The sequence below is a fragment of the Rhinoraja longicauda genome, chromosome 11 (genome assembly GCF_053455715.1).
Source record: "Rhinoraja longicauda isolate Sanriku21f chromosome 11, sRhiLon1.1, whole genome shotgun sequence".
NCBI classification, from domain to species: domain Eukaryota; kingdom Metazoa; phylum Chordata; class Chondrichthyes; order Rajiformes; family Arhynchobatidae; genus Rhinoraja; species Rhinoraja longicauda.
Genome location: NC_135963.1, coordinates 16,669,026 through 16,681,738, shown reverse-complemented (window position 1 = coordinate 16,681,738; position 12,713 = coordinate 16,669,026). Strand labels below are relative to the sequence as shown.

Sequence of the window (12,713 nt, the reverse complement as noted above, 5' to 3'; positions counted from 1 at the left end):
AAAGAAATCATTCTATGATAATAGTGGAAGTCTCAATCCTAAGTGTAGGAGGTAGAGCTGAAGGAAGCGGAGGTGGTGTTGGTGCTGGAGAAGGAGGGTAAGGACCAGGAGTAGCACAAACAAAACCAGATGTAGAAGTTGAAGCAGGACCAGATGCAGCAGGAAGAGAAGTGAACCAAATTGCGTCATGTAACTAATATGCGCAATCCAAACCAGCCAGTTGGGTAGCATGCAGCGATTTACCAACACCTCCTCCATAGATATTTTGCAATTTGATTCCAAACAATCTTCTATAATATCATCTTGATGCTTTTCATATCTTGTAAATTTGACCTGCTCGACTAGTTTTTCAGTTCATACAACATGCTGAATCAATGATTTGAACAATCTCTATGTTCCCATAGAGAGTCATACAACATGAAACAAGACCTCTCCTGCAGCGGCAGCTCGGCGGCCACGGCCATCTCGTTTGACCCGCTGATGCCGCGCTGCACCACGGGAGGAAGGTCAGGCACGGGGCTCACTGGGACAGGCGCTGGTCCTCCCGGGGGGGGGGGGGGGGGAGCGCATTTATTAAAGTTTCAGATGGAAGGCTCAGCAGCAGCTGGACGGCTCAGCAGCCCACCCCCCTCTCATCGTGTCCCCCCTCACCCCCCACCCCCATTGACCAACTAGCCCATGTTGATCAACTTACAAGTTTCATATCCAGATCAAACAAGCAAGACAATAAAAAAAATCACAAGCAGATCAATCCTAAAACTGATACCAACTGACATAATCTAGGCAAAGATTATTGGAATTAATGACAAGTACTTGCAAATCCAATAAAATACAAATGCTAGAAATGTGTAATTCAGCACTAGCTGATTAAGAGCAATATCTAATATATATACATATATATATATATATATATATATATATATATAAATAAAACTCTTATCTTGTTTGAATGTGTGTTTTTCTATTTGATCCCGAAATACAGCCAAAACTGTACACGATAGCATGCCAATTTTAGGCCCACCTTACTCACCATTGTCCTGGGTTGTGCATTAGCAAAGTTTCATTCAAATTGATGTTATATTTTTAAAGCTATTGACATTTTAAAGTTTAAAAAATCACTTCTTCATTTTACCCTGGCCGTCAGCCGCGTTCGATGTCACAATGGGACGCGCCCGAGTTACGGGAGTGGCAGCCAATGGGGTGGTGAGGGGGGGCACAATGGGAGGGGGGGGCTGTTGAGCCGTCGAACTGCCACTGCTGCTGAGCCGTCCAGCTGAAACTTTAATAAATGCCCCCCCCCCCCCCCCCCCGGGAGGACCCGGCGCCCGTCCCGGGGAGCCCCACGCCTCACCTTCCTCCCGTGGTGCAGCGCCAGAGGGTCAAACAAGATGGCCGTGGCCGCCGAGCTGCCGTTGCAGGAGAGGTTTCCACCCAACGGCTCCACGGCTCGTTCTGGCCGACCCGATAGCCGCCTGGGGCCGAAGTGAGTGGCTCCCTCTCCCATTTCCTCTCCCCCGGCTGGCAACTGGTCCACGGATCATCAGAAGGGGATCATCAGCCAGGCCGGCAGAAGAGGTTTGCACTCAACAGGGGTTGCCGCACCCCCAGGAGAGGTTTGCATGGAGGGTTGCTGGGCCCGCTAAAACTCAAACATGGCAAGCAATTTGAAAAGCTACAGCTAATCAGAGAACCATGCCAGTAATGAATCACAGAAAAAATAAGTGCAGTGCTATTGATATCCTGTAGAATTCTTTAATGTGGTCGCAGAGATGAAGCATGCTACATCACGATGGAAGGAAACAACTGCAGATATTAGATATTGGTATTAAATCGGAAAATGCTCAGATATTCAGCAGATCAGGTCACATCTGTGGAAAGAAAAACATTGTCAAGGCTTCAGGTCAATGACCTTTCAACTGATGCTACCTGATCTAATAAATTCCTCGGCAATTTCAGTTTTTTGGTTATAAAGAGGTGAGTAAGGATTGTTCACATTGAATTGATGAGTTAGGCATTGTTAGGCATCTATGAAGATGAGATGTTCCTGGCAAATTTTGCAAATTGTCATGTTAAACAGGAACAAGAACATAACACAAAATATTATGCATGATTATGGGGATGAAATTGGGGCTTGGCTCCTGAAGAGTCATGATGGTCCATAAAGGATTCTTCAGTGATAAAAGATGGTGAGTCTAAATTTATTTGTTCCGTTGCACCACAGGTTTAGTTCAGCCGCAACTGTCTGAAATTCAATTGCATAATGGTATTTCCCTGAGGAATGAAATATAATGACATTCCAGATTATTTTACAATATTCCAAAAATTCAACCAAATACTATTCGTACAAGATTTCTGACGGTGTGAACAGCATGATGCCAATCCTGAGAAACTAGAAGTTTTCAGGGGTGTGGAGGAGAAGATGATGGTGAATGTCAGAGTACTTGGCAGATACGACAAAATATGAGGTCATCCAGTTTGGCAGACAAAGTAGAAAAACAGTATTTTTTGTTTCAAATGGCAAGGAATTTGAAAGTATAGTACATAAATCACCGAAAGTTGACATAAAGGTACAGCAAGCAATTAGGAAAACAAACAATGTATTGTACTTGGTTGCAAAAGGAGTAAGATGTCGTCATAAAATCGTATAGAGTTCAAGTGAAATATTGTCTTGTCTGGTTTCCCTTGCCAAGGAGGATTACATCTGCAAAAGAGGGACCTTAATGAAGGTTCAAAAGATGCATTCCTTGGAAGTTTGGGCATTGTCCAATGAAGAAAGATTAAACAGATCGGGCATACGTCCTCTTGAATTTTTACAATATTCTTACAAAGTTTGACATGTTAGTTTCTGTGTTGATATTTCCCTTGGCTGCGATGTTGGAATCAGGGTTTGGAGTCTCAAAACAAAGGGTATGCCACCAAGAACAGATATGAGGGACATTACTTCTCCATGAGAGGAATGAAAGTTTGAAATGCTCCACACAAGGACGCGGAGGCTCAACTGTTGAATGATCATTATTGCTGTTCTTCACAACAGTGACTACACATTAATCCATTTTCATTGAATGCAAACCATTTGGGGAGACTTGTGGCCATAAAATAGCTACCTCGGCATATGTTTTCTCTTATTTTTGTTAGTGTAACAAAATTATTTTGTTGCAGAACTTGTTGCGTCACAACCTTACACACTGACTAAGGTACTGAATCACAATGGGTTTCACAATAATTATAACACAACCATGTGAGTTTTTATAGCAGGGCATCTATGGTATTTTAGTTTATTTTATTTTGTAATGTGTACTGAGGTACAGGAGAAAGCTTTTTGTTGCGTGCTTTCCTGTCAAAGAAAAAAAACTATACATGATTACAATCAATCCGCCTATGTTTTTTGCCATGAATTGGTGCTCCTTTACATATTTCAGCTCAAAATAGCTTTGGTCCCTGAATTGCTGAAGATGTAAGGCATAGTAGTGAGGCATAGTAAGGCATAGTAGTGAAAGAAAATAGTATCTGGGATCCAAGGGACATGGACAACTAATAGGATATCTCTTTAATCAATGAGATTTAGCAATTGAGAATAAACATATGAATCATCAAGGTGAAAAAAATGAGTGGGTGAATTCAATGTAAATACAGAAAGAGAAATGAGTTGAGATCGAAGCGAACAAAAAACAGAATTTGAAAATAATGTTGTAATAACTTAAACGTGATGTTTGTAAAACCACACTCAAAAATATTAAAATTTGAAGCAATAGGAATTCATACTTGCAGCTCATTTTCAGTGCCATGTGGTTGATTGGCAGACATCAGCATTTTTGAAGTTGTTAAAAGAATATGTATGCTTGTGATGACATTGCATTGCAGCAAATTTAATGGGAAATGGTCAATAAAGCACCATGCTCTTTAAAAGATAGGGAGGTTAAACCTAAGAACGCAATTTTGAATAACTAACAACAGAGTGCTATGACCACACATCTGATCCTTATCTGCAGTTGATGTATACTGTATGTCCAGAGGTAATAATGAACACCATTAGCCTTGACGTATTTTGTGAATAAATTCTGGTCCATTATCTCTGCACCCAAAAGTACATGACATACTGAATGTAACAACACACATGTTGATACAAGAGGCAGCAAATGCTGGATTCTTGACCAAAAAAAATGAACTGCAAGAGGAATTCAGCAGGTCAGGCAGCATCGTGGAGGGAAATGCAGAGATGACATTTCAGGCCGGGACCATTCTTTAAGGCAGTAGCAGTCGGGAGAGAGCTGGTAGAAAGAGGGGAAGGGAAGGGGTGGGGCAAGACTGGCAGATGACAGGTGACTCCAGATAAGGACAGGTTGGTTGGAAGTTGAGTCAGGTTAGAAAGAGAAGAGTGGAGATCATTATAATGTTCCTCCAGAAGTTTGCTTTTTGTTTGCCACAATGACATATTTACTGCTACTTTTTCTGTCCATTAATCAACCCTCAATCCACTTGTGCACTGATGACAACCAGCTTTGCCGTACCATCATCTCTCTTATTTCTTCCAGTGTTTCTGAATTGTCAAGAATGTTTGCCAATCATCCTGCCCTCTGTTAACAGAATATTTCCCGAGCTAAATATTAAGAAGGCTAAAGTCACTGGCACAAAATTTCTCATTAGCACGCAATTCAATTTCTGATAGGTGGCAAGTTACCACAAAAATGTTAGGTAATGATCATCTCAAGTAAGAGAGCATCTAATCATCTTCATTTGACATTCAACGACATTACTACTGCCAAGTCTCTCACCAGATATACTGGGGTCTCGCTACTCACCAGAAACTCGATCGGACCAGCCAGCTGAATAACAATAACAGATCAGAGACTGGACATCTGCAGTTCCTAACACCATCTTGCTATTCCACCTTTTCAAAGGCACATAGGAGAATGGGAGAATATTCTCTATTTGGCTGGATGAATGCAACATTAACAACTCTCAAGAAAGTCAATACTATCCTGAAGAAAATAGACCTTGACTGACACTCCATCAATCACTCTAAACATTTTAAATATTCTAAATCTCCACTGCTAATGCACAGTAGCTGCAATGTGCACCAAACTATAAAATGCACTGCGGCTCATCCAACAGCACCAACCAAGCCCACAGCTTTTACCAGCGATTTGGATAAGGATAACAAGTACATATTAACATCACTGCCTGTAGGTTCCCCTCCAAGTCACACATACTCCTGGCTTGGAAGCATATCACCAGCCCTTGAATGTCACTGGGTCTAAATTCTTGAACTCTTTACCCAACAGCACTGTGGGAATACCTCCATCAGAAGAACTGCAGTGGTTCAAGGATACAACTCACCACCATCTTCTCGAGCAAATAGGAATAGGCAATAAATGATGATCTTTCAGCTCCTTAAAATGAATGAGTAAAATTCTCCTCTATGGAGCTGTTGCATTCCATTTGAAAACATTGAATTAATATTCTCGTCCAACCCTTTGTGCTCAGGTATATAAATTATTTTATATAAACATATTTTGAGGTATGAATGTTGTTTCACCTGAAAAGGGTTATGATGAAATGCTGCAGCCCACTGAGGATAATAAATGAACAATTCTTCCTGGAAAAAAAACACGATTCTCTTACTCTGTAAGTAGGATAGACATGCTGTTGTATATAGTAAATTGTCAATCTGACGAGCAGTATGTTTGTGAATGACCACAAGAAGCCAAAGTTGGCAAATCACAGTTCATCACAGAGCTTCTAATGGGGAAGCTACTTGATCCGTGAATGAGAAGAGATGCAGCTGTGCCAACCTCTGTTCTAATAAAGACAGACTGAAATACAGTCATACTACTGAAGTAGTGACCGGTGAAGAAACAGAGCCCAACTCTACAAAAGAAATGGAAGAAGCAACAAAGACAGCATCGGCACACTGTCACCATTAAACAAAAGTTAAATGATCACAGATGATATCATCAACACCATAGCAGCGACATCACGTGACACAATACAGATCTACCTTGAGGTCAATTTCAGAAATGATCAAAGCTAAAAACCTATTGCTCGCAATGCAGAAACGCAAAGAAGACTTTCACTCAAAACATACACAGTTAGACTCAGTAGCCATTAAGAATGCATGACGCACACACCTTGAGCTTTATCACAATAGAATGATTTGAAATCATGATTCTCGTGAGCTTTTTCCTGATGTTTTATCAAATTGTTCCAGAACCACTTCTACCTGAGCAGTATGGTTGCCTCATTGTTGAGACCTATGACATAATCACTGCTGAGTTTCATTCTCTCCTTAGAATTTTTGTGCATTTTGATTACTACTATCCAACATGTAATTTTAACAAGCATAAATGTGTGAGAACCTAAAGGTTTCTTTCAAAGATCTGATTATCCTTGTCCGTTTTGACAAAGGCCCTTCCATGTTCCCACAGATGCAGCCTGACCGGGTGAATATTTTCAACATTTTGCTTCCACTCTCACCTTATCAGCCACCTCAGAACTCACAAAACTGATTTGGAAACTGCAGGCTCCTCCACAGGGAGCAGGAAGTGCCTGATAACGCGAGCAAGTGGCTGGTGGGTGAGATTACCTTCTGTATGCTCCCAATGCATGGATTCAAGATTCTCAATATCATCCTCAAAGTTCTTTCCTTATGAGCAGTCATGAGCCACGAATTAGCGGGGTTGTTGCATTATTTCCACAAGATTACCGTATATTTTTCATGAATCCAACATGTGTATCATAAAAACAGAGCCTGAGTTGTACAGCACAGAAATATCCCCTTCAATCCAACTTTTCCATAATGATAGAGTGTGCAGGAAGGAACTGCAGATGCTGATTTATAGATAGACACAAAATGCTAGAGTTTCTCTTTATTTCTAGCCCCCTGCTCTCAGAAATGGACAATAACTATCTATGGGCCAAATAATTTTCTAATCCTATGGGTCACCTCTCAGCCTCCTAGGTGCCAGTGAGAATAAATTCACCCTATCCGATCTTTCCTTCTAATTATAATCATCCACTCCAGGAAACATCTTGGTGAATTTCTTCAGCGCTTGTCTACCACTACCACATCCTTCCTGTACTGTGGCAACCGGAACTGTACACAATATTCCACACGTGGCCTGACTAATGTTTTCACAGTTGCAACATGATATCCCAACTTTTACACCTTATGAAGGTGCCAAATGCTTTCTTTACTATCCACCTGTGTCTCCCATTTTCAGAGGTTTGAACTTGCGCCCCAACACCTCTGTAAACCAACACCTCGGAGGTCCACATATTTACTGATTATATTCTGTTAGCATTTGATCTCCCAAAATACATTGCTATACACTTGTATGGATTAAATTTCATCTGCCATTACACTGCCCCATTTTCCAACTGATCGACATCCTTCCGTACATTTTCAAAACCACTTTTGCTACGTATTACTCCACCAATTTTGATATCATCCACAATCCTACAAATCAGACCACCTATATTCTCATTGAGATAATTTCTATTTAATGACAAACAACAATGTTCCCAGCACCATTCTCTGTGGTACACCACTGATTACAGTCTTCCAGTGAGAAACACACCCCTCAACCACCACCTCTGCCTCCTACCACCAAGAGAATTTTGGATCCAGTTTGCCAAACACGTTGCCCTACCTTCCGAGCCAGCATATCATGCAGGGCTTTGTCAAAAGACTTACGAAACGATTAACAATAAAATCTGTTCATCTGAACTGCATTCACCACCCTGCCTTCATCTACATTTTAGTTGTCTGCTCAAAAACTTCAGATGTGCGAGACAGCATTTCCTCTGCACAAAACCATCAGTCCCTGTATTCCTGTTCGGTATTGTTTGAATGATGCAGGGTCTTGACCCAAAACTTTGACCATCCCTTTGCCTCCCACAGATGTTGCTTCACTCGCTGAGTTCCTCCAGCAGTTTGTTTCTTGCTCCACATTCCAGGATCGGCAGTCTCTTGTGTCTCCTGTTTGATTAACTTCGTTTACATACTATTGTAAACCATACACGACAGGAATAACGGCAAAAGAAACTGCCAACAAAGTAAAAGGCTTCGATAGAAGGAATGGCAACTGGGAGTTCAATACTGAATGCTGGTTTTAGTAGGAGGTAGAACTTTTAACAGAATTTTACATAGCATAAACCTACTCAATATTTTAGTCAATTTATCACATAGATATAAAATTCTACAACATCGTGAACAATTTGGCAGGGACTTGCACGTCAACTAAAAATGGGGGCATATTTGTGGTCTAGTATTTCAACACAATATGACATTGCATGATTAGTTACCGTTCAAATGAATGACTAAGCAAAAGACCTGATGTTCTAGATTGATTATCCTTCAACTTGTCTGGACAAATAACTTGCATCACCTCATTTTAAGTCAGCAATCTGATTACAGATCTCAGGTAACCTTCAAAAACGTAATTCAGACAACATTAGATGAGAATCTTTGATAGCAGATATATATAAGTATGCAAGGGCCCCATGTGATGCTTGAACAATGAAATAAATGTAAGAACTTTGTCATTTGTACTCAAGATCTGAATAAAGATCTTCTATGATAATACTTCGCAATCCATCCTGCTTCACATATACAAACACCAAACCCAGAGAGACAGAAGAGGCATGTAGCAAATGTGTGTGATATGTGCCCAGTGCATGTTCCACTGGAGTTTACCCTCCATTGCAATACACTGTGATCAAAGTGATCAATGAACATAGTATAACAGTATAACAGTATAACAGAACTTTATTGTCATTCGGTATAAATACCGAACGAAATTTCAGCAGTCACAAGACACAGCAAAAAAGAAAAGAACACAGGACACACGACCCCAACACCAACATCCATCACAGTGACTCCAAACACCCCCTCACTGTGATGGAAGGCAACAAAACTTCCACTCTCTTCCCCCCCGCGCCCACGGACAGGCAGTTCGACCCCTACCGAGGCAACCGACACGCACAGCCCCCGCAAGGGGATGGAAGGCCCCGCGGCCCAGCCGCACCGGGCACTGAAACGTCCCGCGGCCAAGCCGCGCCGGCGATGTTAAGTCCAGCGGCCGAGCCGCACCGGACACTGAAACGTCCCGCAGCCGAGCCGCGCCGGCGATGTTAAGTCCAGCGGCCGAGCCGCACCGGGTACTGAAACGTCCCGCAGTCGAGCCGCGCCGGCGATGTTAAGTCCAGCGGCCGAGCCGCACCGGGCACTGAAACGTCCCGCAGCCGAGCCGCGCCGGCGATGTTAAGTCCCGCAGCCGAGCTGGAAGGCCCCGCGGTCGATGGAAGGCCCCGCGGCCGAGCTGCGCCCCGGGGAAGAGACCCAATAAAAGAAAGGTTTCCCCCACCCCACCCCCCCACACATACACAGCCAAAAAACAGAAACAAAAACCATCCCAACACCGACACACACAAAAAGACAAACAGACTGCCAGAGAGCCGCAGCCGTTAGGCGCAGCCACACGTGACCGGAGCCACATCCAGGAAAAGGGCCACAAATCCCAATCTACAGAAGGAGTGCCATAGTTGAACCATTCATCTGATGTAAAACATTCATATTGATTGAGAGATGAACCCGTTTTGTTAAATGTACATAGTACGCCAGGATTTAAACTTAATTTTTCTTAGTTGAAAGTACTTCTTTACTGATTGGGTTCAGTTTTTCTTTGACAGAGGAATGATAGAACAAAAGTGTTCCATGCTCATCATGATTTGAAATAACTCATTAGGCAATTTCAGAGGTTAGTAAAAGTAATCCACATTGCTGTGGATTTGGAGCCAATTTTAAGCAAGATGAGGAAGGCACAGTCGATAGTCCACCCTAAAAGTAATTACAAATTAGATGGGTTTTATAACAATCACCATGAATGATACTAGTTTTTTTAATGTCAGTTTATTTAATTAACTGAAAGAATACCTAGCTGCGGCTTGGGATTGAAAATCATATTTTTAGATCTTTAGTTCAGGCCACCAGATCACTAACCCAGTAATATCACTGTACTACTGTTCCCCATGTATATTGCCCGATTTATATCATGAATATTCCAGGTCCAAATATTATTATACAAAATTCACAGAAAGAATCAATTCTATTCTTTATTAGAGCTACAGTATATAATAATGTTATTGGATGGATCTACTGGAATCTGATTTCTTTGACTGCTTATCATAATGCTTAATGCAAAACACACATCTCAATATGAAGTCTGGAATTAATGTAGAGTAATTGATTTGGGTATTACTCTGCAAAAGTTAGCAATAAAGGAATGAAAGTGATTACTGGATAAAAAGGACTGATATAGCTGCCATCAACTTTGCTCTGAAATTATTTTACTGCACATTCGCTGTGAAGCATCATATCAGCATTGCTGCATTAACCTCACAGCACCGCTGCTAGGATCTGCAGTTGCATTACACACAGGTAAATTTGAAGGTAAAATTGTTTCTGAGCTGGTAGCCTTGTTGACACACAGTACATTATTAGAATTCACTGCACTGTCATAAACATTTCCTGCATCACATAGATTCTTTTCATATTGTCTTCAATGGTAGGCCTTGTCCCTGACATAGGATCAGTACTTTCTCTTTTCATTATTTATCACTGAAAGCCTCATGACTTTTCTGATAAAATGTTAGAAGGTAACACATCTAGGTATCGCAGCCCCAATATCTGCAAGCCCAAAATTCAGAAAAAATATAATTTTCGGAGTCTTGCTAAATAAATGAATTTTCATGTTCAACAGTAAATTCAAGGTTAAAGACTTTTACACACAAATCTGGGTTTCTGAAAAACCGACAGATACCTGTGTGAAAACATTTTTATCAGAGTAATCTCTTCACAGTAGGTGTATTGAGTAAACTTTTAGATACTATTCACAGGCAATAGTGCACACCTTTGATAGAATAAACAGTGCCTCTACTCTAAAGTTAATCCAGTCAAATGGAATGAATTGTATTCAATCAGATCTGGTCTAACCGATAATTATTTCGATGTCATGTGCATGATGGTATTGGGTGGGAACACACAATATTTTGATTGCTATGCCTGCACAGTCACGCACATGGGGTGTGTTGTTTTTTTGAAATCCTATATATTTCAACAAAACATATGAGTCACGACTGTTTTATGAATGACACACAAGTTTCTTACATTAAATAACAGCATCCCAGAGGTTACCAGGTCACAGGAGAAGAAATGACTGATAAGCAACTTGGAAAGTAAAGGTGAAGAGTTTGTAGGATCTAACAAGAGGATGGAACTTGAAGATTTAGCAAAATGGGTATTATGAGCTAGGAACCTAATGAAACAACAGAAGCTTGCTAGTATTAACTTCAGGACTATCACCCATATTGACACTGGGCAAGCAGATTTGGAAAGTGAATACAAAGTGGAAGGAAGAGTTAATCTATTTCCATTTCAAGGATTCCAAAACCAACTATGGCACAGAAAAGATTTATAAGCCTGTAACCAAAATCTTCACTGGAATCAAAACACAATAGTAGAAAGGACTAAAATGGGTGGTACGGCTGCACTTCCATACCACAAAAAAACAAATAAAACATGATAAAGGAAATGATAGCAAAGATTAGGGACTATAAAATTTATGACAATAAATTATGACAATAATCATGAAATGCTAGTGTCATATGTGATATTAAAAATTGTGAGAAAAATACTATCAGTGCCTATGGGAAGAACAGTAGTATTAAAAGCTCTCTTTATACACATACACATAAATAGGAAAGTAAATAAAATATAAACAATTTAGAAATACACATTTAAGCTATAAGTCCCAGACAAAGCCACACATGCCGTGGTGCAGTATAAAAGTCCTTTAGGGAGATAGATGAATATTAGCATTGATGCTAAAAAGGCAACATTAGAATTTAAAAATATGAATGTAAAAAATTAAGATACAGTGTAGGATCCAAGACAAATGCAACATATCCACAGACTTCCTGACAGCACAGAGGTAGCAGCGAGACTAAAAACAAACAAATCAAAAATGAATGTAGAAATTGAAAGTGGTTAAAATGGGAGATTTTAATTTAACAAACATTTAAGTCATGAATCCAATGACTTAAGTTCATAAGTTATAGGAGCAGAAGTAGGCCATTCAGCCCATCTAGTCTACTCCACCATTCAATCATGGCTAATCTATCTTCCCCTCTCAACCCCATTCTCCTGCTTTCTCCCCATAACCTTTGACACCCTTACTAATCAAGATTCTGTCAATCTCCGCTTTAAAAATACCCAATGACTTGCCTCCACAGCCATCTGTGGCAATTAATTCCAGATTCACCACCCTCAGACTAAAGAAATTCCTCCTCACCTTTCTGATGATTTGTCCTTTTATTCCGAGGTTGTACTTTCCGGTCCTGGACTCTCCCACTAGTAGAAACATCCTTTCTACATCCACTCTATTCAGACCTTTCACTATTTGGTAAGTTTCAACGAGGCTTCCCCTCATCATTCTAAACTCCAGCTAATACAGGCCCAGAGCCATCAAATGCTCATCATACGTTAACCCAATCGTCCTCGGGTTCATTCTTGTAAACCTCCTCTAGACCAGCTCGAACACTAGCACACCCCACCTCAGGTGGGGTATGGGGCACAAAGTTGCTCACATCAAACACATCACAAAGACAGCCTTCTTCCACCTCAAAAACATTGCCAGTCTCCGTCCATCCCTCTC

General features: G+C 40.9%; 1 protein-coding gene across 21 annotated transcripts in view; it reads right to left on the bottom strand.

Annotated features, from left to right (window-relative positions):
- Positions 1–12,713, bottom strand: part of ptprfa (protein tyrosine phosphatase receptor type Fa) — a 312,377-nt gene that overhangs the window by 168,129 nt on the left and 131,535 nt on the right. The gene's annotated exons all lie outside the window — the stretch shown is intronic.